This window comes from Acinonyx jubatus, chromosome E2 (genome assembly GCF_027475565.1).
Source record: "Acinonyx jubatus isolate Ajub_Pintada_27869175 chromosome E2, VMU_Ajub_asm_v1.0, whole genome shotgun sequence".
NCBI classification, from domain to species: Eukaryota; Metazoa; Chordata; class Mammalia; order Carnivora; family Felidae; genus Acinonyx; species Acinonyx jubatus.
This window is the reverse complement of record NC_069396.1, coordinates 39,010,744-39,037,894: the sequence shown is the minus strand read 5'-3', so window position 1 is coordinate 39,037,894 and position 27,151 is coordinate 39,010,744. Positions and strand designations below refer to the sequence as shown.

Below are 27,151 nucleotides of genomic sequence, written 5' to 3'. Positions count from 1 at the left end.
GAAGAACTGATGAATCTGCTAATTGTCCCGTTGTTCGTGCCTGCTCTTGACATTGGCACACACCCCTGGTACAACCCAAAGTGCATCTTTTGCACACATATGCCGAGAAAAACGTGTATGCCTCTGATGAATGTGAGTGTAGGGGTTTTCTTAAAAAAGCAATTCCCTCTTTATTATTTTCATTTTCTTTTAAAGGCCAACTCACTGTGGACACTTCATAGGCCTGGCCTGAGTATAGAGAAAGTCCCTGCAACTGAGCGCCATGGGTCAGAGGGGCACAGGCTGGACACCCCAAACCTCACGCCATCTCTGCTTCACCCCTTCCTGAGGTCACTGTAAGTCCCGATCAGGAGAAGAGTAACGTCTAATTCTGCAAAAGGCTGATGGGTATATTCTTTCTCCCCAGCCCCATATCCACTGCCCAGGTCAGCCCATTTCCCAGGTACATCCCAATTGATCACAAACTCCCTGACCTGGAATGCAGCCTCTCTCACCATCAGTCAGGTCTCCCCACACTTCCACTCATGCTCACGTGTACCCTAAGTGCCAACACCACAGAGCTACTTGTCACTCCCCAACACCAAGCCCGTCCCCAGTTTCCCCTCTACTGCCTCTGCCCAGAATGGCCCTCAGCATCCCCTCCCCCCACACACCCCAGCTGCAAATGCGCCTGGCAAATTCCTGCCTTCTGCAAGCAACTTCCCTCTTGCCTTTCCCTCATCTCTATTCATGAAAATCTTCTGGGGCCCCAAGGCCCAGCTGCAACACCAGCTCTCCATGAAGCTCTTCCTGAGCCACACGATGAGTCTGACTTTTCCCTTTTTGTTTATTTTATTTTTTATTTTTTGGAGAGAGAGAGAGCGAGAGCATGACCAGGGGAGAGGGGCGGAGGGAAAGAGAGAGAGAGAATCTTAAGCAGGTTCCACGATCAGCACAGAGCCCGACACGGGGCTCGATCTCGCAACAATGGGATCATGACCTGAGCCAAAGTCAAGAGTTGGATGCTCGACTGAGCCACATAGGAGCCCCTGACTTGTCCATTCTTAAAAGGACTGTGCAGTGCTGAGCACAGTCAGCATCATATTCACATTGCTCTTACTTATTAATCTCTCGCTCCCCAGTTTGAATTTGTGGCTCTCCGTTTAACCTAGGAGGTGGCACTGGTCACATTCTCATTGTGATATGGCTTTCTGTGTGTCTTCTCCCCTCTGTCTGTACCCTTCATTGCTCAGATGGTAGCAGACAGAGTGGCAAAGCTTTGCACATTTCTGTTGGCTCAAACTCTACTGAAGACTGACACGCCTGACTCCCCTCTGGGCACATCCTTTTAGGCTAAGTGTCAAACATGCTTAGGGACAGTCCTTGGGGTCATACTAATTTGCAGCCCTGGTTATAGCTACCTCCTGCAAAAGTAGTACACTCCAGAACCTTCTGGGTTTCAATCCTAACTGAACTTACTGTTCCCCATGCAAACTCCACAGAAAATCTGGATTATGGGGGACAGACAGGAAATACCGTGTGTCCCTCTACCTCTCAACCTAGAATTCTAGGGGCTTGCCCCAACTCACCCGGTAATAGGTGGGCGCTTGCGACACAAGATCCAAATCAAAGTGTTCAGCTGATGTCAGCTCTCAATTTCTCTCTGATTTAAAACAAGATCCAACAGTAGCCCAACAGGCCATATTGAGAGGAATGAAAGTATAAATTGGTCTTGTTGGCCTTGAGGCTAAACCTCAAATGCAGAACCACCTTTAAAATCCTATTTCAACTGTCCTCCCAAAAGCAGAAGGGCTCTGTGTTCTTCTTCATGGCGCTGGATCCTTTGAACCCAACTTTGCTGAGCTGAGGCAGATGTGAGGACCGTCCCAGAATCACATCACTGCCAACCACTCCTGGCAGCCACCTCCCCCCGCCCCCCGCCCCCGACACACACACGCATGTGTCAGGGAAGGCCTGATACGGAAGGAAAGTCGAGATAGTTTTCTCCCTCTCTTTTCTTTCCCACCTGGCCCATTACCATACCCGTGAAGACCACCTGGGTCAGTGAGAGAGAAAAGCCATCTTGTCCTTATCCAACAGATACCTCACCATCGTACACACAGATCTTTATTTCCTACATAAAGCTAAAAGGCTTGTGCCCACTTTATTTTTTGTGCATTACCTTCCTTTTTCATTTTAATTAGCGTGCCTGAAACAAGACGATGATTTCAAAATATACTAGCAGCCCTGCAAAACCATCAAGACAGGGAGTTGTTCTTGCCTTTGTCACCTCTTACCAAAGGAGGGGACGCTTGGGACCGGGGAGAGGAAAAGTGTCCCCACCTAGACGGAAGTTCTTCCCTCGGTTTACCCAGAGAGAGAAGGAGAACCCAGGTTTTAGAAGGGTTAGGCTTGGTGAAGGAAGATCCCCGGGGAAAGAGTCATCCTGGGAGGAGCTGGGACAAGACGGATGGCCGGGGCTGGCCCACCCAGGCCCTCGGTCCACCAGGCCTGGAGCCAGGGGCAGTAGAACAGCAGGGAAGCAGCTGGAATGCCTGCCTGTGGGCAGTGGATCTGGCCCTAAGTCCAGTCCCTTTGCTTCTCTGGCAGCCAAGCCCGGTGTTCCCTGCAGAGCGGCCTCCCAGAGAGCCAGCCTGTGTGGGTTGCATGGCCCCCAGCAGACTGTCTTTACCGCGGAATATGCTGGAAAGCAGCTTCTTCTCTCCCTCTGCTCGCTAGGAAACCCGCCCGCTTGATCCCCAGGACTGGCACACCTCTGCTCCAGGCACAGCTGCCGCCACCAGAGTCAAAGGGGCACTCGGCCTGAAGCTCTGGAAGAACAGGGCCCTGACAGTGACACAGCTCATGCTTGGGCTAAGCTTTGGTCATTGAGAGACCAGGCCATGGGCAATGGGGAAGTTGATTTTTCTTTTTTTAATGGAGATACAACCTAGATCCCTCTTATCACGTTTCTACAGCTGCCCATACTGCACTGTGTGGGACAGACAGACATCCACACGAGGCCAGGAGAAGAGAGGCACCATGGATTAATGTGCCTCTTTTTTTTTTTTTTTTTTTTTTTAAATGTTGTGGTGTCTATTTGCAAAGCTGACCTAATGCACGGCCTCACAGCTCTCAACCTCTGAAGGGCCAAGAGGGACACAGGAGCCTTTGTCTAGGGGCAAACAAAGACAAAGTCATGGCAGAGTGGACCCTGAAGTGACGTGGGACGACGGCCCCGCCAGTGAGGACGCCTGCCTCACAAGGCCGCTCGCTGGGGCGGATTCCGAGGGAAGTGGCAGCAGGAAATGTGTGTCCAGCAGCCTCCACCCCGCTGCCTGCCTGGTCCCCACTCTTGGGAAGGCCCCACTCTGAGCGAGCTCAACTCAAACCCAGGGAGAAGTGGCATTTCCCCGCCACACCAGCCCACACAAAGAGAAGCATCTCCAAAAAGAAAGATCCAAGGCACGTCTTGACACCTTAATTGAAGCTGGTCATTGAGACTTCTCCAGGCCTCTCCCCTGACCCCCTCACTCCAGAGTAAAACCCCCTGAAAGGTCTTTCCATTATAACCTGGTTGCAAAGCAGAAAGGGCCATTATTAGCTCCATACACGAATCAAGCGCCATTAAGGGGAAAGAATGTGACATGAAGCTTTTGTTTCCAGAAACGAAAGAAAGAAGGCCAACGAGAAAAAAAAATAAATAAATAAAGGAGGGAAAGAAGTAGGGAGAAAAGAAAGGAGGAGGAGGAGGAGGAGAGGAGAAGCCCCAGCAGCCCCAGCAGTGGAAAGAGAAACCAGCACCCAGATGCGGGGGAGGCTTTGCCGGGGCTGGTGCCGGGTGGCAAGAAGGGTTAAATTTATGTTCCATTACAAGTCCCCTTTTTTTTGGTTTCATCTTCTCAGTAAAACACATAACTTAAAATGAAATCAAATATTAAAAATGACAGACTCTATAAGTGCTGTGAGTAACTCCAGGTCACGGAGGGAGGGACGAGCCGGCGAGTTGTCAGGCACTATCTGTCAGAGTGAATTAGAAACAATCAACAGACACTGAAAGGGAAGGTGATTGTTATTAGGCAGCGGGGCTGGGATCGGGCTGCCCAGATGTGGTCGTGCATATCAAGGACAGGAAGCAGCAGTTTAATTCAGGAAGCCCCGGCGAACAGGGCAGCCGAGAGGAGAAAAGTCCTTTGTCGCTAATAAGCTGGAAGTTACTTTGATAACAGCAGGGTTAGACTTGAGAATAAAACACATTTCTTTCACTACCACACACCATTAATATCACAGAAATGCGGGTGGAAGCGACGCCGGGCGCACGCGGGATTAGCTGCTGGCCTGCCTTGCCCTGCAGCCGGGGAGGCCAGGCTCGAGGCCCCACCTGGACCAAGGCCTCCCCCACCCGGACCAAAGCCTCCGCTCCTTCCGGGGCCAGGCTCCTTCTGACCACGTCAGGCCCCACGGTCGCCCTCCAGAAATGTCGTCTGGCCGAAAAAGCATAAAGATAGTATATTTCATTATTTCCCAGTGTCAGGCCCTCCCGTCTCTGTGGCCTGTGGGGAAGGTGCGAGCCCGGTAAACAGCCTCCATATAATGAAGTCCATGTATGCAGCAACGGAAAACAATTTTATATGCAGACAAGGCCCGATTTCATGAGAAATTACTTATGCAGGCGTTCTGCAATTATCCTGTGATACTTTCAGGCAACAGTCTGACAGCAGTTGTGCAAACAATAAAGGGATTACAGAAATAAAAACAAATAATATTACATACACAGAAACTCCATGTTGCATGTGGACGGGATGAAAGGAGCCAGGCAGGGGCCAACAGGAAGTGAGGCCAGAGACCAGCCCACCCCCATCCCATGCACTTGGACTATAGGAAAGCTCTCCCCCCCACCCCAGCACCCTGGCAGGAGCCTGGCAGCTGTATGGGGGTCTGCCCCCCCTCCCCCCCCGTCGGGAGACCTGCTGGCCTCTCAGGGAGCTGAGGGCATGGGTCACGTTTGCAGAAGGAGCAGAGTCATGGGACCAGGAAGGGCCGGGCAAATAGCTGGGCTGAGCAGCCTTGCCATTTGCTCTCTCATGCCAGGTGACCTCCCAGGACAGAATGTATCTTGTCCTGGCTCATCTCCAGGGTCAACAGCGGCCACCCATGTCCAGCTACAGCCCAGAGCTTCCAGTCAAGTTGGTGCAAGGTCAGCATTGCCCTTTCCCAAGCACAGGTGAACAGAGTAGGTACATCAGCCACCCACAAGGACCCATCAAGACTCAGGAGGCTGGGGGCATTCACCCTCAACAGGTAGGAGGAAGGAAGGGTGGTTCTATCACGTGCTCCCAGGGGCAGGAACCAAACTCACCCATCACCGTGTCCGCATCTTAGATATGGGTGGCACCCTATAACTCAGGGGTCAGGGGTGACACCGTGAGATGGGACGGTGGAGGCTGGCACCGGGACATCCTGCCCACTCTCCCCAGAAGACAGGTGCTTTCTCAGTGTGTCCCCTCCTCTGGGCAGCAAACGTCCCCGTGCAGCCAGGAACTGCCCTGGCCTCCCCGCAATGAGGGAACACAGGAACGAAGATGGGACCAAGGACCCGCAAATGCTGGGTTCCCCGTGCGCTGTACCTGCTCCCAGAGCCTGGCTGTCCGGTGGGCGGCTGGGGCGAGTGCTGCCCGTGCTTACTGGGCACCCACTGTGCGCACTGCTGAGCGCTGGCCGCAGCTCTGCTCAGTCTACAGACACTTGCATTTGCAGAAAGTTTTTTTTTTTAATTTAAATTAGTTGCTAACATTAAAGGAAAAATAAAAAAAAAAGAACTAGATTTCTTTAACTTCTCTTTCCCTAAAAACTATGACGACCTGAAGAAAGCAATCTGCCCACATTCCTAGGTGGTGGCTGCAACGATGAGGGCTGAGGGGATGCTCAGACCCTCCAGCCTGCTCTGTCCACATCCAGCTTCCTGCATTTACCACCTAGACCCTGAATTTGGGTCTAGGACAACTGCCCAGAGAGAGAGCTGAGGCCTGTCCAGGACACACAGTAAAAGGCTGGGTCAAAGCCCATGTAGATGTCCCTGTCCTCAGGAACTCAGTCTGGGGCAGAGCACTAGCCCTCCCGTAGCTGAGCTGGCTTTAGCACTGATCATGTTTGTTCAAAACCTGCAGGGTTCTGTATCCCTAAGATGGGCCTATTAGATAGAACACCTGAGGAGCAACCCTCAGTCACCTGTGCAGAGATCAGGACCTCCCAGCCAGTCCCGGCCTCATCGTGTCCTGAATGTCGGCACACATCAAACCCAAGTAGGCCTTAGGCTTGGCAATCCCTGCATTCCGGGGAATATAGAAAGCGGTGTGGATTTGGTACATATTGATTGCGTTTGCTTAAAGCAAGGTGCAACAAATTCTAATGATTACAAATTGCAGAGGCGAGAGGTTATCAATCAATGCCCCCCGGATGACTGCTGACCCCTCGGCATGCCAGGAGCCGTACGAGGTGCTCTGGGAGCGACTAGACAAACGTCAGGACAGCCCCAGCCCCTGCCGTGGCCTGCACCAGCTCAGAGTGGCCCCCAAGCTGCATGGAGCTGCCAGATGGCCCGTCTGCTGTGCTCAGGTGAGAGCCGGGCTGGGCACAACCGTGCCTTGGGCCCTCTCTGGGCCTCAGTCTCTAAACTTCTAAAATAAAGGAAGCGTTGATCGCCAAGGTGTCTGCTCACCCTCCTAGAGTCCAGCAACCAGTCTGCTGAGGGCAAAAGAGGCCAGACTATCATCACCAAGAGTCCGCATGCTACCAGACAACCCCTGAATCAGCATTAACAACAAAACAGTGCTCACATCTCAGCTTGGAGTCAGGCATGGGAGGGGCCTATGCTTCCCAGACCCCCACACGGACCCAGGCAGGCGAAGCTCCCTGACTAAGGGGGGCCCCCACAGCCTTCCACCTGCAACTGTGCCCAAGCCCACAGCTGGCCGGGGGGTGGGGGGGTCGGCTCGGGCCTCCCTGGGCTGCACAGGAAGCTCCAGTGGGCAGCCATTGGGCACTATCATGAGTCACCATGTTGCCTCTGAGGGCAGGGGCCCGAGAGCTTCTCAAGATACACCCGCCGGTCAAAAGCAACAGAGACATAAAACTAAGGCAACACTCCTCACTATGGTCTACAAAGCCATGCCCAATCCAGGCCCTCCAACCCACCTACCCTCTCGCCAGGGCACACTGTGCTCTAGCCTCACTGGCCTATACCCCGTCCCTCAGACATGCTGTTCCCTCTGCCAGAAATGCTCTTCCTCGAGACCAGCACCTGGCTGGCTTCTGTATGTCCTTCAGCCCTCTCATTTGCAATGTGCTTTCCTCAGGAGGGCCATCCTAACCACCCACCCCTCTCAAGGACCCTCCCTCCCTCTTTCCCATCCCAGACATTCCTCGTGGCACTTACCCCTATCTGACATCATCTTATCCATGGTTCCCTTGTCTGCTGCTTCCTAGCCCCACAACACAAGATCCTTAAGGGCAGGCAGCTTGCCTGTGTTGTCTAAGACTGTACCCAGGACTGCTCCCGGGCGGAGGGATCAGGCTCCAAAATCAGGAAGAAGCATGCTCACCACACGCTAGCTGTGTGACCTGAGGGAGTCCATTTACTTTCTCTGCTCCCAGTTTCCATATCTGGAAAATGGAACTAATGACAGTATCTACCTGCTGGGAACACAGTGAGGATTAAGATAAGCCCAAGAAACTTCTGGACCAGAACCAGTTCCACCGTACCTGTTCTCCAGAGTTCGAATGATCTCCGATTTGAGTTTTCTTTGGGGCCGCGTGAGAATAACGAGACCTTACTTTCCTACCTCATTCAGCCGCTACAGAGGAGTTTGCGGGAATCTTGATCTTTACCTCCATGAGCCCGGAGATCTCCTGGTGAAGATCAAATACGACGCAAAGCCCCACACACATATGCAGGGCTTATCATCATTATCACATAGAAATTACAATTATTCACTCCCTCCTCTGTGCTCCCAGAGTACCGCTACCGCAGCATTTAACTCAAGTAATTACTGCTGCAGGAGGGCTGTTGACTCACGCAGCTGTGCCAGGACAACGGGGCCACCTCAGGACAGCCGGAGCCACAGCGGGGCCAGCACCCTAGTCCCAGGTCCTGCCCACAGCCGCCTCAGAGGGGCCACGCTGTGTCCGTCGGACGGAGGCGAGAGGTCCTATGGTCTCTGAGATGCGCTGGCCTCTGCAAGTCCTGGGGTCTTTCTGAAGGGTGGAGCTCAGGGGGGCCGGACAGCCACACCTCACGGCTCTGCCTCCTGTCCCTGCTGGCGATTCTCTGGAAATCCACGTTGTGGTGGGCTATTAAATCATTTTCTGGCACGTGTGAGGGGTTCGGTTACTACTAGGTTGCTTGGGGTTTCTATGCAATGGTGCTTCAGGGTGACTGGTTGTCCCAAAGCTGCACGTGTATAGCGTTTTATAGAACACTTTGAAAGGCCAAGTGTCCATTTTAAAGGATCGGGAAGACGGTCCTGGAGAGGACAGAAGCAAGGGTCCTGACAGGTACCTTTAGGAGTCCAGAAATGGCCCAACTAGAACATCACAATTCCAGACTATTTGGAGAAAGCGTCCAACTCCGGGGCCCGAGAATCCTGTGTGCTGGAGCTGGGAAGTTAGCGACAGGCCTGGAAGGAGGTGCCTGTCCCTAAGACCTGTCTCCTCTCTTGGTCTCCAGGGCCCCAAACTCGCTCTCAGATAGAAGGTTGCGAATCCTACTTCCAGTTCACATGACCCTAAAATCATTCCAAGATTTACATTTTCCGGGCAGGAAAATCTCCCCACCTTCTCACCGCCAGTCCCAAGAACACCACATCATTGTCCTTTATCCTCTCTGAGGCCCAGGTGATCAACTCTCTAAAACATGGGCCTCTGTGCCGGAAGTGAAACTGGCGCGTGTCTTATTCTAGAGTCTGAGAAACCACCCGAAGGATGGCCATGTCCATTCGCACAAGAAGCTCAAGTCAGTCCGGAGCCTCCCGCTCAGTCCCCCCACCTGGTCAGATGTGGTAGCTCAGCCTTCTCTCTCCTTCCCCGTCCGATGCAGGTCAAGGGAAATGGTTAGCCCCCTTGCAGTGCCTCCTCTCCCGCTCAGGAGCCACAGAGCACGGAATGCTCCAGAACAAGCTGGGGCAGCGGCTCCCCTGGGAAAACCAGCCTCACAGGTCTCTTCTACCTGAGGCCCTCGGCAGTGGCGCTAAGCTGGGCTTTCGGAAACTGTGAGCATCCACGCAGCAGAATTCCTACCATCAATGTAGCAGCTAAATATTGTAAGACTCCTAACTCCCCCATCTGTGTTTTGCCTCCCAAGAGGGAAAATAGTCTTCACAGACATTCCCTTATCTGGCAGGCAAATTCTAAACCTTACTGGCAATCACAGTCTTGTTTTCCCAACCAAACAGCTATGGAACCAAAAATTGCTCTGCCTGTGATATGCTGAGGAGGGAAGTAGCCAAACAGCTCAGTCTGGAAGCCCGGGGCCGGGAGGCCCTTGGTTTCTCCACCGCCAGAGAAGAGCCGGGGCCCTGCAGAAGTCCCCGCTGCCGGGGGAGGCCCGCCGGGCCGCTGGCGTTCACTGCTCCTTGTTCTTAACACGGAATACACCCACCAAGAGGCTGACGGAAAACACTCACCACGGTGTGAAATCAACACTTTCTAACTCAAATAAAGGGGGTAAAAAAAGGGAAAACTTCCAACCCTTTTGCGGCAAATATTTTCTCCCACGAGACGATGTGAGGCAGCCGCCCCCCCTCCCCCCCCCCCCCCCGCCCCGTGGCCCTGTGCCCTGCCACCACGCGCACCTTGGCACGCCACACCCTCACTTTCCAGCTTACGGTCTCTCCCTGCATTTCACCTGGCCCTGCCCATTCTTCACGCTGGAACCCCGTACCTGGGCAACTGCTAATAAACCGAATCTAAGGATAACTATAGAAGCCTAATTGATAGGGGCCTTTATCGACTGGCCTTGATGTCTATCTGAGGTTCTCAACAGCCAAGATTTAAATGTTTCATTTTATTTCTAACTTTCACTTTTGCACATTTCAGCAATGTCAGGCTGAGAGGTATGGTTTTACTATCAGAAAGAATCATGGTGCAGAATAATTTATGACTTCAGCTTGGGCTTTCAGAAAAGCTATTTCAAATCTTCACTTTGATTTGCTTGTATCAAAACTACTCAAAATAACAGCGGCCCTTTCTCGGAACCAGAATATGTTAGCGGCACCTCAGGATTGCGAACTGAAGCCTCAGATTTATCCCAGAAGAAAACTTGAGAAGGGAATTAAGTCACAGAGGGGAAAATAACCCTTTTTTTGTGAGTCCTTTGTTCCCCCCCTCCCCACCCATTCCCCAGACACACACCCAAACCACAAAGGAAAACCTCCCGGCCCTGGGGAAAGGTCCTGTGGGCCACCACTCAGCCAGAGCTCTTGGGCAGGCAGGGGAGTCCTACCGGGGTGATGGGGGGGGGGGGGGGAAGGCCAGGAGGAAGCCCCTGGGGCCAGGAGGAGAGAGAGAAGGGCTGTTTGGTCGGGATCTGTGTTAGGTCAACTCCACAAAGCAGGAGGAAACGATGTGTGTCCAGGGCAGAGAGTTCTAATATCGTTAAGACTCACCTTAGCAGCTTAACGGCATACTTGTCTTAAGGACTGTCAGTCTCGTGAGAAAACACCCCAGAAAGGATGTGGCTGATCCAGGCACTGACAGATCGCCAGAGGGGCGTCCCAGTTCCCTATCACAAAAGGAAATATAGAAAGAAATGATGTAAAGTGAAATGTAACAAATTCACCAAATCACAGCAATACGCAGAGGTCAAGGAAATTCAACTGAAAAGGTTAAAGATGAAATCAAATCCCGTGTAGGAGAATGAAAATCTATCCCAATGCAAGGCCACCGGTGACGTGCTGTAGACAAGAAGCTAAATACTGCCTAGCACTGGGATCCTTCATTTTCATCAGATCAATAAAAGCTTATATTTATCAGGATTCCAAGCAGCTGCCACTTCTGACAACCTCCACTTTATTTTCTCACTCCTTGTGCTGTATCAGGGCAAAGAGGAGAGGAGAAGCAGCTTTTAATGCTATTTACACCTGAAGACACAATTCCATTAAGAGGTCCTGTTTTGTTAAAGAAACAGGGATTGATATGATTATATTGGCAGGAGCGCGGGAAGTCCCTTTGTTCCTCCCCCCATGTTTTCCCCTTTGCAATCCAGACCCCAGCTCAGAGATTTCCTGACACCAAGTCTGCTTGCGAGCACTTTTTTGTTCAAACTTACCATTTACAAAGAGAGGCAAGGCTTTCTGCTAAAACAGTTACCACTCTAATCATCTGTACAACAATATTTGCTATCAGGCATTCTAAATAGATTATCACCAGTCCATCTGCGTCATTATTGATTTATAAGGCTTTAAGCAGCTTTAGAATAGAAGCTTTCCCACTGAAGGGTTTCTTGTATAAATCAGAGCCGTGCTCAAATATAGCAGCCATCACTCAAGATATTGTTCTTAAAATCATAACAAGAAGGAGAAAATGATAAATTGCTTGTAATATACTGATCCAAACTGATATGCAAATCTTGTTTTTTAAATATATTACTTGAGTAAAAAGAGGCATCATTAACATATGAATGCTATATGCAAATGATAGTGACAGAGCAGATGTTGGTGCATGTAATTGACCTATATGTGAATTGCATCAGAACCCTTAACTCTATTAATTCACTACCCAGTAACTAGATATTGTCCAAAAAGTACATTCTTTGAAACCATATACTGGAAGCAGAGCTGACAGGGTTCCAAGGATTCTGGAACAAGGTCACTGTCACTAGTATTTTGCTGTCATCTGCATTCCCCTTCTTATGGATGACATCATCATGGGGCCGTGTAAATCGATCACTTAATAGCATTTAGAAAATACTGCAGTGGGGAACAGGTTATAAAAAAAAAATGCCCCAGTTTTATTCTTTTTCTTGGCAGAAATGTCATACCTCTTAAACTGAGGGTTTGTGCATGAGTGCACTGTGAAACACACAGATGCCATTTTATTCCCCGTCTTTATTTTTCCACTTCTTCTCAGAATGACATTAAATTGTATTAAATAGCCTTTTGTCCACAGGGCACAGACCACCCCGCATATGATAATGTATTAATGCCCCACGTTCCAGCCACTGAGCTGAAACATTCTGAGACTTGGAGGATAAGTATGAAGCACCATTGTGTGTATAGCCTGCTAACAACTGTGACACATACTAATAGAAACATACCTAATAAATTACTGCTTTCAGGTCTAGCAAGCTGACATTTCTCTGCAAGGGACAATTTTATATTTGTGGCGCAGAACAAAATTGCTTCATATGAAGCCACTGTGGATTAGCATAAAAATTAACACTTAAATTTCGGCTTATTTTCCACCCTCTCCTCCTGCCACAACAATCAATTCCTCTTATAAATCTGATTAGATTTTATGATGCTTATTATTCAGAGCATGTCTCAACACAGCATTCACAGGCTTGAAGACTATTTGTTTAAATAGAAAAAAGAAGCAGATAAATCTATAGGTATTTTTTATTACCCCATTCCCCACCAGTTTCTTTCTCATATTGTAACATCAGTAATTGATTGCACACATTAATTAACATGTAAGGTAGAAATTCTGCATTATGCATGATTTATTTTCCTATCTGGTGAGTAGGTTTGTCTGCTGCCCTTGTGTTTCTAGGACATTGGGCTCGATTCTGGTCCAGACATAAATGCCAATGCTCATTCCCCCTGAAAGTTATTAATGTCAGATATGAAATGAGATTTTTTATTTCACCTGCTTACTAATCCACAAAAGCTGTTTTGAGTGATGCAGGCTTAAACGCCAAAATTTGAAATGATATATTGCTATATCTGATAACATGCAAATATGTTCATTAGACATAATTTAGCAGGAGAGAATGGCAATACTTTTATAACAAGTCTAGGTCAAAAATGGTTGTTAATTAAACAAGTCATGAAAAATGGCATTACAAGGAGACTGTCCAGCAGACAGCAGACTTTCTAATGATACGCCGCTGATAGGTACCCAACGCTTCCCGCTAAAACAGAGAGGGGGGAGAAAACTTTCTGAGCATTTCGCATAATCTAAAGCAAGATTAGCAAAACTATATCTACATTAGGAGCCTCAAATTGATCGCATATTCTTCTTAGATTTTAATGGTAACATACTATACTTTTCCATTTCAAGACGTGATTTCACTTTCTGTCTTAGGGGCTTAAAGTGATTTATATGGTTGACTCCTTCACAAATAAACCAGAAAAGAAATTAATATTATATCCGGCCATGCTGCCGGCTGCCCTGAGTGTTTATGGCTGTGTATTTTAAATCAAGTAGAGCAATAATCAAAGGGATGGTTGGACGGTGAGGGCAGGGTTGGGCCCGAGGTGGATGAAGGATGAACACAGAGGGGGAGCCACATGCCTGTGTGTCTTCCTTTTCCTGTTGCCCTTCCCAACTGGCTGCTTCAGTTACCTAGGAAACCAGCGGTAGTAAGAACTCTTTTGATTGGCCATGAGTTGAGATTCAAGTGGGTGGGGTTCTGACACATAGGTACTATAAGCTACCTGAGCTTGGCTTCTTGGGGTGAGACTTCAGGAGTACCTGGGGGAAGAAGGGCACCTTGGGAGTTAAGTACAATCTAAAGGAAGGCAGGGTGAGCTTCCAACTGGCCACCCGCCACCTTCCGTGCAGTGAGGAAAGTATTCATGGAGCGGGGAAGGCCGAAAACATCTTCCGGGACCAACAGATGCCCCATACAGCCAGCGTGTATGGAAGCCATTGGTTGATGATCTACTTATTAAAGGATACTGGTAGCCAGGGTAGCCAGATACTTGAAATACAATCTGTGAAGCAGAAAAAAAACACCTCTATGTATTTGGAGCCATGCACAGTAAGGCAAGTTGAGTGGGGAAGCAAATAACCATCTCAGCAAACCAAAAGAAGTCCACATCTGAGCCCTCTGAACAATCAACCTATATTCATGACACCAACTCAGACACAAAAGTTATGTCTAATCCTCATGTGGGGGAGGCAGGTCCGTCCCAAAATACTTCGTGTCCAAGTGTAAAATACTCTCGCTCTTAGCCTGGCTTGCAGTCAACATTACTACTATTGCTAGAAATCTCACCTCATCTTTGCATTGCATTTTATGGTTTCTGTGCTTCCAAATATAGAATCTTAACTAGAGAAACAGGCACCTTAGCATTCATCCCACCTGTCTTTCATTGATAATGTGAATTTCGGAAAAAAAAAGACAATGGATGGAAACTCTTTGGTGGAGGAAGAAAAGGAAGTGTTAGTTCTGCAGGACCTTTGGTATTTTTTTATTCCCGCGATTCCCTTCCCTGCACCTCCTGCCCGCTCATGCTCCTCACGAGTTCATCTGGACAGTCAGCCCCTCCTGTCCATCCCGTCACACCACTGTCCTGGTTCCTGGACTCAGCTGTCTATTGCTTCCCCGTTGGGGATTCTTCCAGGTCTCACGTTCCAGGAGGAGCCCAAGGATGGCTCAGGGTCACAAGACTTATGGAGGCGGTCCTGGGGGACCCTATGAATTCTCAGGCACTGTAGAAGCCCTGGAGAGGACAGCCTCAAAGACCCCAGCACACAAGTGGCATCTGGATTTCACAGTAACAGTGGATAGGTTCTGCTGTGCCTTTTACAGGGCAATAATTTCTTCTTGGGGCCCCTGGCACTATTTATCCAGCTTCATGTGACTCTATTCCCAGTGATGAGAAAGATGCCCACGGTCTACCCAGGGTCATGGTTAAACTATTCCACGTTTCTTCAAGGGCTTCAATTCATTTCAAAGTGTTTCATTTGTTGAATGAACGAACTAACAAATGCATACATGAGCAAATAGGTGAATGAGTGAATGAAAGCACAAAGGCACGCGTGCCTGGATGGATGGAGAGGTAAGTGAAGATGAAAAGAGTTTTTAAAAAGTAATAAATGCATGAATTAATGTGTAAATGCAAAAATACATATGGAAATGCAAAGTGCCTCACAAATGGATGAAAGAATAGTGCTGGTATCTCTTTAATGAACAAGTGTGTACATAAGCCCCTGTATGCCCATCTAGTGGGCTGATGTACAGTGTAAGAGAAGAAATAGTAAGTAAGGTCTTGTTCATTGTCACAGGATTTGGTCATCCATCCTTGACTTCCTTCCCATAACTCAAAGAACACAGACCCCCTAGAGAACTGTGTGGGGCAGCCTGTAGGACTCTGGCAGACTTATGAGGGAGACAAATATTCCCGCCTCTGGGCTGAATCTTCAGGATAAAAGGAGTCGGTCAGGTGTTTCTGACCAGAAGACACCTGGCTTCAGTGCAATCCTACACTGGCTGGACACTGACAGAATCTTCCCTGGGAGGCAGGAGTCACAGCCATGAGGAGCAGAGATCCTAGACCAGGTCCCAGTAAATACCAGCACTGATATTGAGAAGTCACATCATCACCCAAGCCTCCCTTTCTTCATCCATTGAGTGGAGATAATGTATCCAAAAGTGCTTAGCTCAGGGTCTGGCACCTGTTACCACTCAACTACCAGCCATTATTCTCTGAGATTGCTGAGCGGTTCAGCCTGGGGGTCCTGGGTCCCCTGCCCATGGAAAGCTTGCTCCCAAGTGGACATCTATCTCTACCAAATGTGCTGGTGGCCAGGCTGTCCAAAGCAAGGGACTAGACCATAGGAACCTTCATGGCTGCCTTCAAGTGTAGGTGTTATGTCTTCTGCCAAGTTCCACTGATCTGCCTCAATATAGACATTGGCAGATCAGTGGAACTTGGCAGAAGACATAACACCTACACTTGAAGGCAGCCATGAAGGTTCCTATGGTCTTCCCACATATGAGCTGATGAAAGAACGTAGTCAAAGTTGCAGGGAAGAGCCCCGAGTCCCCTTCTTCCCTTGGTTGTCACAACCTCTCCTTGGAACCTGCGGGGTGCCATGGAAGCCAGTTAGAGAACTATTGGACTGGCAACCTCTTGGTGGTCAGGTAAACTGTTTCTTTGTGACAGCAGTCACAGTTGCATGGGGAGGCATGTCCTGGATGGCTGGTAGTCAGCAGGACCATATGCCAACCCCAGTACAGTCATCAACACCTTGCCAACCTGGTGTTACACAGATGCACAAGAGCTAGAGAGATGTCTTCTGACACTGACAGTCCTCCAGCCTTGATTAGCCACCAACTCCTTCCTTCTGCTTCCAGCCCTGCCATTAATTCAAAGCTAGAGGCCAGTTCCCTTTGAGACAGGCAGGCTCAGACCCAGGCATGAGCCTCAAGGAAGACTCCAGTCTTCTTGGATCTCTGGCTCCTGCTAGAAGGTAAGGAGCTACTGCCTCAGACACATGTTAGGAAAAATAAACACCGAAGACTCACCCTTAAGCAAACTGGTCATAAGACACTGCCAGAGAAGTCAGCAACTCACCTGAAATTTCTACATGTGGAATGACTGTATTTCCTCTTTCCTCCCACCTTGACTAGATTAGGGACAATGTGACCCAAATTTCAGTCATTTGCATAGCACCTTCACCTTCTCACCACATCTGCTTCCACCTGTACCATTAACTGTTACGACTTTTCTTGAAATGGACTCACAGGTTTCCTGAAATCAATTTGTTTCAAATGGAAATTTCACATAATACTGCCCTAAATAAAAAACAATATTTATGCCTCATTTAATATGTAAAATAGATGCCTCGCTATATCAAAGAGGAAAACACTCAGCCACAATGAATCTGAAGTTCATCTCCTAGCGTCGAGGAAACGGTGCGGGGCGGGGAGTAGAGCATGCCAATTTTGGGGGTAGGGGCCTCCACCACATTTCTGATTTGAGCACCTGAAATCCTGACTGAGTCCCAGTTTCCTGATCTGCAAAATGGGGATGACAGTAGCACCTATCTTACAAGGTTGTTGCGAGAGTTAAATTAAGTGAGATAATTAATGATTCGTTAATTGAGATGGTGTATCTGGCACATAGTTAGCTATGGCCTGTTCCCATCGTTGTTATACTAAAAGCTAAGCCAGAGGGAGGGGAAATTCTTACAGTCCTGGCCTCCTATCACGTGTCTCCCACAGAACGTGGGCTCACATACACCGAACTAGACAAGCAGAGCGACACAGAGACAAGGCCACAGGGCTAGGCATCGGCAACCTGCCACTAGTCCAGCCAACCTCCGGAGTCCCTTTCCTTCAAGCGTACAAGTTAGGGATTGAACCCCGAGGTCTCCAAAGGACCTCTGGCCATGGGGAAATTGAATCCCCGAGGCCAACACAAGCCCAGCCTCGGCAAATAACCACTCTTCTCCAGCTCTCAGGCCATGGCAGGTGCTGGTGAGGGCAAAGAGATTCAAGAACTAACTGAGACATAAGGCCCAGTGTTGGCACAAAGGAGGAAGCAAAGGAGGCACACATCGGGGTCCCTAGTCCAAGTCCCATAACTGGAGGAAGGCCTGGAAGGTGGGGGACCAGCAAGCTGGCACAGGGGTACACATCAGCACTGACCCCCAGCTCCCAAAGCTCAGCACCTGAGCTGGGCCTCCCCCGTGGACTGCTTTCCCTGACTCCCACCCAAGGCCTTGGCTCACTTCCTTAACATTGTTGTTCATGGTCGTCACAACCATCACCTCAACACATTGCCTTAAGAAGTCCTGCCACGGTGGGCTTTGTAGGGTGCACTTGGGGGTGACCAGCCTTCTGCCTCCTCCCAACGCACCCCCCTCCCAGCATCCATGGGTGAGACTTTCTCAGGAGCAAAAGTCTGTGTCTGCATCTGATTTCTGCAAAAGGAGATCACCATCTCCCAGTTTTTACATCAAAGGGTCCATCCAGCAAAGTGTATGTTTCGCAGACACACACAAGAAAGGCACTCCCTCAAAAGTCTGGTAGAAACTGTGGGCTTCTGCCATGGTGAATTCACACATGCATGTTGGATTCTTAATCCCATTGCCCGGAGGATCTGGGCCTCCTCTGGGACCACCAGTCGGCAGCCCTTATGCATATCACTCCCTCCCTCCTCGTCTCTAGATGGGTGCCAGCCCACCCAGGGTAGAGCCTTCCTGCAGGCATCCCCCAAGTGAGAGCCTCCCCCAGGGCCAGGCCCCTGCACTGGGAGAGGGAAGTGTTGAGAAGCTTGTCCACATCAGTAAATGGAGCTTGTGATTGACTATTACAGAGAGGTGCTCACCCGCCCCGGGAATCACTAGGTGTGGCTTCTGGACAGACATCCACACATGCAGAGGTCCATTTTGAAGGCATAAACACATGCTCTCTAAAATAGGCAATGTTGAGTCTCTGGTTTAAAACGAGGGGATAAAGCCGACACTGTTTATAATCTGCTGGATCCCTTGGACTTGTAAGCCCTTTTCCAGAAACATTCATGTGAAAGGCACTTTCTTCGGAGTGGGCACTTGTCTTGTTCCCAGTCAAGCCAGAATGATGGTACCATAGAAGGGCTTACCCAGGGGCCACATGTGTCCCCATGGGGGTGGGGGAGAGGGCAGACCCAGACTGGGACACACTGAAGCTGACGGCCCAGCCCCCGCCCTTTCTTCAACTGGCCCATCACAAGAGGACTGATCCCTGAAGCTCTCTGGCCAAGCATGATGGTGACAAAACCCGAATCATTTCTTCAGGTGTTTACTGCTCTACAGTCTTTATGAAAACAAACAGTGTAAGAAACCAACAACAACAAAAGAATGTATTTTCTCATTTCTTTGAATTGTTCTGCTTGGCAATTTTATTGCACATTAGTTCAAAATAAGCTGCCAATAAAGTTGGATAAAATTAAACTCACACTGGAGTTTTCCCTTCAATAATTTGTGTCGGGTTGTTTTTATTTTCATAAGGATTTGAAGTGCAACGTTATCTCAGGTTCAGAATTTCACTGTCTGGATGGTCACAACTTAACTCCTACTGGGCTTATGAATTCCAATTCTAGTTCTTTTAAAACGAGCTTGGTTTTACTATTGTGGTAGTTCGTCTTCTCCTGTACAAAAAGCACAACATTACACCAGAATCATCCACACCATAACTAGCCCTAGAAAATTACGTGATTTCTGGGCGCCTGGGTGGCTTAGTTGGTTGAGTGTCCAACATCAGCTCAGGTCATGATCTTGTGGTTCATGAGTTCAAGCCCCACGTCAGGCTCTGTGCTGACAGCTCAGAGCCTGGAATCTGCTTCAGATTCCGTGTCTCCCTCTTTCTCTGCCCCTCCCCTGCTCATGCTCTGTCTCTGTCTCTCAAAAATGAATAAACATTAAAAAAATATTTTTTAAAGAGAAAGAAAATTACGTGATTTCTAATTTAGCAGAACCTCAGAACAAGGAAGGATCCACAGCCCAAAGTCAACACTTTGTTTCGATGTATGATTTCAGGAAAATACTTTTTTTTCTTTTTTTAAAGGTAGCATTTGTGGATAGACCAAAATGATTCAATTTAAGATAGCAAAAAAGAAACATCTTGGGAGTAAAAATAATGTGCTATCGTAATTTGATTACAGCAAAAATCAAACGTTGTGTGTTGTAAGCAAACAATAGGAATTTTTATGCAACTAAACATTTTTCTGGCTATCTAACCATGATTTATACAACGAAAATGATAAATTTAATCCCATCACCAGTAGATCAATTGCAGGTATAACAGATAAAACCAGAATAAATCATCGTATCACTGTATTGGAAACACAAGCAGCAGATAGAAGGGGAGTTTAGACTTTAAACTGAAAGCTGTTTCCAGGCATTCCAAGGACAATTTGCAGCGGGGAAGTTCAATGTATACATAAAGTCATCTGATCCAAATATGCTAATGATTTTTACTGGTCAAATCTTAAAAGTGAGGTTTATTTTTATGAGGATGCATTAATTAACCCAGTATGTACTATCTTTGAGACTATCTTGCCAGGGACTTTCATTTAAACATGTTTATTATGAAATGTTTGCATTCTCCACATTTGTGGCCCACACACGGATTATTTCATACTTTCCTTTAGAGCACTTAGAAAAGTTAAAAGGAGTTATTGTTTTTGATTAATGCCATTTTGGGCAGTTAAAAAAAAAAGGGAGTTCTAAATCCTAGCTCTGCATAAATTCTTTGACATTACAAACAATCTCTGTGAGTTCCACTGCACGGAGATATGGGGGGGCGCGGGGCCGTCCCGGGTTTGCTTTAAGGTGGCCTGCTGAAACCGAACCTTGTTAACTTCGGTGTTTGCATGAACTCGTGCGGAATAGCAATGCGGCCCGACGTGATGCAGCTCTCAGTCTCAAGGGGAGAGGCAGTGTGTGCAGGGCCGTGGCATGGTACCACACAGATGGGAGTTCTAAAGCCCTGCCTGTCATCTTTTGATTAAGAAAAGGAAATGATTTCACTAAAAAGATATTCCCTCTTGTGTTGTTTTGTTTTAACTGAGTTTGTACTTTCCACCAAACTGGACATATTTATTGAGACTCATAAGTTACTTCACGATTACCAACATCACTGCAATCTCAACAAACTATTTTTTTCCTTGCCAATTATCCAAATATCATAACTATAAAATATCTTAAAACATTCTCCATACTGTAAACATCTTAGCTACAAAGCTTTGAGTGTAAACAGTATGATGCATCAGAATGGTTTTAAGCGATGTTATAAAAACTGCTCTTAAAAACTAAACAAAAATGTAAAGCTCCCATCTGTTTTATGAGTTCTCCACTGCTGAACGGCTGCTGTGTGCCAGTTCACTGAACCATGGCTTGCTAAAGAGATTTCTGGGGTCACAGATTGAAAACACAAAGAGCACGTCTTTAATGGTGGGATTTTTTTTCCCCCAAGTCTTCCTGCCATGGCTGGAACCGAATTAAGTGCACAGCAGCAGAAGATGGGCAGCCGACGCTCGCGATGCCTGTCGCAGAAGAGAGAGCCCTCTCTCTGAGAGACTCGTGTTTTATAAAGGATGTCATCGCCGCAGCTACCTTACGTTCTTCGGTGGTTGTATCTCTGTGACCTCAATATGCTCTTACTTCCTCACAGAATTTTCTTTGGGGCCCTGCATGTACAAGTTAAAAATAGACAGCAAACTGCATACTAGGAAAAAGCATTCAGGCTTATTTTTGTGTATATATGCAGGTATGAGACAATGATAATTGAGAGAGTGCCATCTTCCCTCTGCTCCAAGCCCTGGCCCAAGGGGATGTGAGAGAGCCTGGGCAGGTGAGAGGCTTGTCAAAGATGCAAGAGGAAAACTATCCTTCACTTGGGACGTTTGTCTCCGATGCGCTGGGAAGGCGCGAAGGGGAAGTAACTAAAAGAGAATGTGCATGGAATCCAGTCCCTTTGCTCAGATGACATTGTTGTGCAGCGGGGCGGGGGGTGGGGGATGTTGGGAGGAGGAAGCTGAGTCTAGTGCAGTCTCCCATCAGGGACGGCACTGCTGCCCCAGATTTATTCCGGGGACCCTCTTAACACCTGCCACCTTGTCCCCTGAGGCCACATCTGAGGAAAAACAGCCAGTGTGGCCATGGGGTTTCGGCTTCCTAGGCAAGCTACCTGGCCCCTCCTGTTCCTCCAGATATGGAGCCAATGGGGCCTTGGGGGTGTCTCTGACCCCCCACCCCAGGAGAGGCTCAGACCTCCTGAGTGTCTGGGGGTGTCTCTCCAACCCCCGTCAGCCCCCAGGCCAAGTGTGACCAGCTGTCCGTATTCTCACTGCTGCCCTCTAGGACAGCAGACACTCCCAGAGCTGGGACAGGCTGGGTAGCAGTCTGCCAGGGACTGGGGCCGGTTTAGCTGGGAGTTGGCCTGCCCTTCCTGGGGTGACAAGTGCACGTGAGAACTCCTGCAACAGTCATCCAGCTGACAACTGTGAGACACCCCTAGATGGGAGTCCTAAACAGACATCCAGGGACAGGAACATCTCCCGGTCCACAGAGGCCACCCACCCACAGCTCCCAGCGCCTGTCTGGAGCATGCCTGCCACCGTCTCCCTCCCCAACCTCTCTTCCACACCCCAGGGCTATGGCTGTCCCACCTTTTACCCTATAGTGCAGAGGCCTTATAACACTCACCCCCTCGTGGGGTTGTCCCAGCTCTACGAGCAGCTTTGTGGGTCAGAGCAAGAGGCCTGTCGGGGGCAAGGAACCCTCACCCAGGGACCTGCGAAGGCCAGCATATCAGTGAGCAGCTCTCTGCCCAGGGGCGGGCCAGGCCCTGAGGGGGCCACACCCTGAGGCCAGGGGGCACTGCTCAGGGGACCCTTGGGAAGCAGACCCGAGTCCCCACACTTGTTCACTCCCCTTGATAGGTTCACACCTCCCACCGGCGTGTCACGCCTGCGCTGCACGCAGCAGACCAGCAAGCAAGAGAGACGCTCCTCCGGTGGGCGGTCAGGGGCCGCTCGCTGGCCCCACGAGCCATTCTGGGCCTTCTGCTGCACTCGGGGCTTCAAGAGCCCCACCCGGGCCCCAGACCCCACCACGCGCCCACCGTCTCTGTCCGGAGCAGCAGGGGGCCCGAGGATCGCCCAGCCTGTGGGTCCTGTGGGCTGGCGTGATTCTGCGCACATTCCAAATTTAAATCTGGGACGCTCTCCCCTTTCTTCACCGCTCCAGAACATGGGGGAGGCATCTGCCTGGAAACAGCTGTCACCCAAAGAAGGAGGCGGCACATGCGGATCTCCTGCAAGCACCACCATCCAAAGTCACACATCAGCCAGGGTTACTTAGCTACGGAGCTTCAGAGCCCAGGGGCGGGGGGGAGGGCCAGGCAGAGAGAGGTGCAGAGTGGCACCCCCCGGGGCCCTGGGGCCCCGCGCTCCTACAGAACTCAGCACTGGGCACTGCATCCCTGCTTCGTCATAGGGAAACTGAGGCTCAAAGAGGTCACACAGCAACTAAAATAATACAGCAGCCACAGTAAGAAACAATGAGAACTAACACGCAACTAGCACACGCTGATCCTCAGCACCGGCGGGCTCCCCTTGGTGAGGCCCGTGTTCAAACCCTGACAACCACCCTGTGAAACGCTATCAGCCCTGCCCTTGCGCAGGAGGAGGAAACACAGGCAAAGGAAGGTCAAGCAATTTGCCCGAGGCTAAGTTACCAACAAGGGATAGGACTAGGAGTCCAAGCCAGGCTGTCTGGCTCCCTTCCCCTGCCACCACGCCACACGGTCTGTCATCATCGTCACTGTCATCAGAGCAAACATGCAGCTCGTGCTGGGAGCCCAGACGGTGCTAAGCTCCTTCAACTTGATGCAATCTCTATCTCATCTCCATTATTCACTTGATCCCCAAGACACAGATACCAGGAACATGGGGCTCAGAGATGTGGTGCAATTTTCTAAAGATCAACCAGCGAATGAGGCGCGAGCAGGCACAAGCTCCCGAGAGGGGGCGGCGAGCTAGGCGTGGGACCGGCACGCTCCCAGAGAGGACTCGCCCTGGGCTGCAGCAGGGCCTCTGGCCAGGATCCGGAACGGGTTTCAGAAGAAGAAACAGGACAAGCACCGGTGTGATGTGCTCGTCAAAGCGCCGGAGATGCTGTTTGGGATTTGCTGTTGTTGCCAACCCATGTGTACTTCCCACGAAGGCTAATCTCAACTGTAATGAGGGTTTACACTAAGTCTAGAGAAAGGAGGGAGGCCAAGCCTAAATCTACAGTTTGTGCAGACAGTGGTGGGAGTTACGACAAACACTGACCATATTTAGGAGAAGTTGGGAGACTGGGGGCGCCAGCCATTCGGCTCAACGGCCCCGCTCAGTGGGCCAAGCAGCCTGGGGGGCAGTGTCCAGCACCAGCCCTGGCTTCCCTGGCTGTGCAGAGCTGCAGGCAGGGGTTTCCATCAGTCTCCCTTCAGGGCGGTCCAAGTTCCACTAGCAGCAATGCTAGTGGAGGGACTAGCAGCAGAATTACAAAGGAGTCACACGCTGGCTGCCTCAGGAAATGCTGAGGTGCCCGGGGATGAGCCTCCATGCACAAGACCTAGAAGAGAGGGTCCTCGAAGCCAGGGACCTGAAAAGCCACTAGCTACCCTTCCCTGAGTTCCCACAGCCTAGATACAGACGACATGAAAAATGCTGGCGGGTCAGGCTGCACTTTCCTCGAACTAATCACTAATGAAGTTTGGGGTGAGCTATTTTGAAAGCAGCCCACACAGCATAACCACACGCCGTCATCAGCTGCGATCCTCAAATGCAATTTCATTCATAATTAAATATGAAAAAGCCACCACCTTAAAATAACATCAGGGGTCACAGCTGAACTCCTCGGCCTGGGTCTGTGAATCCTGGCCTCTGCTGACCTCTCCGAGTTGGTCCCCAACACCTCCCAGGCACACACTCCAGCCCCACACAGCTGCGAGCCTACCTCCACACCTCTGCCCATCCCACCCTGCCTTCTACGCACACTCTTCTCCCTCCTCTGCCTCCGGGGACCAGCTGGGACTCAAAATTCAGCTTGAGCACCATCTCTCCGGAGGAACCTTGGACAGGCCAACACTGAAGCGCCCTTCACCAGCTTGTGAACTCTACAGCCATTGCTTCTACAACCCGTCTGGCAAGGCTGCTTGTGTCCTGCCTTGTGCTCTCTTCTCTAGCCCTTTCAAGCACCATTAGAGTTCCACACATGGGTGTCCCATTCATTCATTCATTCATTCATTCACTCACTCATTCATTCATTTATTCATAATGCTTACTGAGCACCTGCCATGTGTCAGACACCAGAGAAGCAACAGTGAATGGTCAGCCAGGGTCCCTGCCCTCCTGGAGGGCACCTTCTAGAGACAACAGATGAGAAATATAGCAATAAACATGCAACAGACTTTTCTAGCTGGAGTCTCAGTCTGCCATGGTCAGGCCCTGCCCTACACTCATGTTGGAGTCTAAACTAGTATAGGACACAGTCTGCACTGGCCAGCCCAGAGTTCTGGGCAGGATCACCTCCTCCCTTGTCCATCCACGGCTCTGCCTCCAGAACTCCTCCTGGATCTGCATTTAAGAGAGATTCATTTGATAGGGACAGTTGGAGCTGGGCCACTGTCAGCCCTTGAGCCCTGTGGTTTTATTGGCCACTGGATGGCCCAATGTTGAGCTTTGGTAGCAACAGCTGGAGGGGACCTGTTCAGCACCAAGACAGAAGATAAGCCCATACCCTAAGCTCAGGTGGTTAGTGAACAAGCAGAAATGTTTCTAAGACCACCATCTGGGACAGCTCCAATGAGGAAGATTCTGTCCACACGCTGAGGTAGAACAGGGAGCTGTGGAGACAGTGGTCCTTGCAGCCTGGGGGAACATGTTGACTGAGGGAAGAAAGGATGCCCTCAAGAGCCAGGGCCCAGAGGCCAGGGAGGAGGTACACCAGGCACCAGGAAGGGGACCGGGTGACCAGACACTCGCCGCACTGACCCAGCACCTGTTGGTGCCAGGCAGGGACATCCTATAAAGAGAGGCTGGTGGGGCCAGGCTTCCAGAAGCTCACGGCCTCAAGGGAAAGGTGCTGCACTTGTGAGGCCAGTCAGTCAAGACATGTACGCAGCAGGAGGCATTATAGCACCTCACTCTTGAGATTGACCGTCTAACTGAACTCCGTACATGCATCGTTCTCTTTGATCCACAAAAGCCCTATCGCAGAGGTGAGGAAACCAAGGCTCCAAGAGGTCAAGTGACATGTCCAAGGTCACGCAGCAACCACTGGAACCAATGACCTGCTCCTGAGGCTGCTTCCTTCCCACCCCTGCTAAACTGACCACGCTCTGGCCTCAGCTGCTCCTCGGTGGCTTTCCTGTGTCACTCCCCCAGTCTTACACACCTTACAGAGACCCCGGGGTCCTCATCATGAATAACAATGGTCACCGTGGTCAAGTTGCTGTGTGATAGTCCCACAATGCTGCCATCATCCCAATAAACCCAGTAAACAGACGAGAAGACAAAAAGTGTGGTCTCCCCATGGTGACTGGGGAAATACACCCCAACCTGCTGTCACACCAACACACCCCAACCCAACTCCTATTCTCAGGGTCCCACTCTCCTCATCTGAGAGCAGAAGTAACACTCACCCTGCCACACGGGAATTTGGTTGGAATCCCAAAAGAGAAAGATAGGTTTCAGGGGCTGAGAAGTTCATGTCTGGACTTTCTGAGTACTCAGCAAATAAGCTTTTATGAACATCTTTCTCCACCCCTCCCGAAGAATTGCACAGCTCCGGGTCCAATTTGGATACCACTCTCAATACCCCAACCATCATCAGAACCATGACTCTTTCTACATAAAGGGAAGAGAATGTTCTGGAACCCCAAGCACTCGCTTCCCATTGGCTAAGCTGCTTCTTTTTCTGGTTGCTACCACGCTCAGATGCACGAGCGGCGCTCTCGTCTTATTGCAAGTTGTGGGTCTGTCACCAATCATGTCCATCAATAATCAGCAGATTATCAGCCTGCTTGTGCAGACACTTCTATTTTCAACCTGAAGGGTGGTTTGGGGGTTTCTTTTAAATTTAACTCTCCTCATTAAGGATTCATAGCACACCAAAAGAGCGATGTTTAAAAAAAAAAAAAATTCATCTTTGCAGAGAAGGAATATCAGCAAAAATAATCACTATTCCAGGCTCAACAATGAGTCCCTAATGAGGACAGCAGTCATCAGTTAAATAAACATATCATTAGGGAGAGAATGGGTGTGTCAACAGACACAGTCCACTAATTTGGGGGTGGGGGTCGTCTGTGGTTAGTCTCGATGGGGTCCGGGGCTGCGGACACGGGTGTGTCTGGGGCAGAGTCGTGGGTCACCTTTCAGAGGCAGGGCTCAGGGTGTGGGCGAGGTCAGGTGGGATCAGGTGGGAGCTACAAGGAGGCAAACGTCAGAAGGCAGACAATGGGACACTGCCCTGGGGGTCGGGCGGGCCTGCGGCAGTGAGCTGGTTTTACCCTGAAAAGCTCCAGAAGGCTCCAGACAGAGGTAGCACATGGACAAGGCAGATGAAGACGAGGAGCTTCTAAACCAGAGGTCCCAGAGGCGGTGTTGTTCCCAGAGGCCAAGCCCTGCCTGGGCAGCCAGTGTGGACACAGGGTATGCACCCATTCACCTAGCAGACCCCCAACCATGCTTCT

General features: G+C 49.9%; 1 protein-coding gene across 11 annotated transcripts in view; it reads right to left on the bottom strand.

The window, feature by feature from the left end:
* Nucleotides 1-27,151, bottom strand: part of ZNF536 (zinc finger protein 536) — a 434,845-nt gene that overhangs the window by 307,966 nt on the left and 99,728 nt on the right. For 8 of the 11 annotated variants that reach the window (XM_053211371.1, XM_027044877.2, XM_027044879.2 and 5 more), the window contains one exon: nt 10,641-10,756. The exons of the other annotated variants lie outside the window; for them this stretch is intronic. The gene's annotated coding sequence lies outside the window, so the exon portion shown is untranslated. The remainder of the gene's footprint in view (nt 1-10,640; nt 10,757-27,151) is intronic. 11 annotated transcript variants of the gene reach the window in all.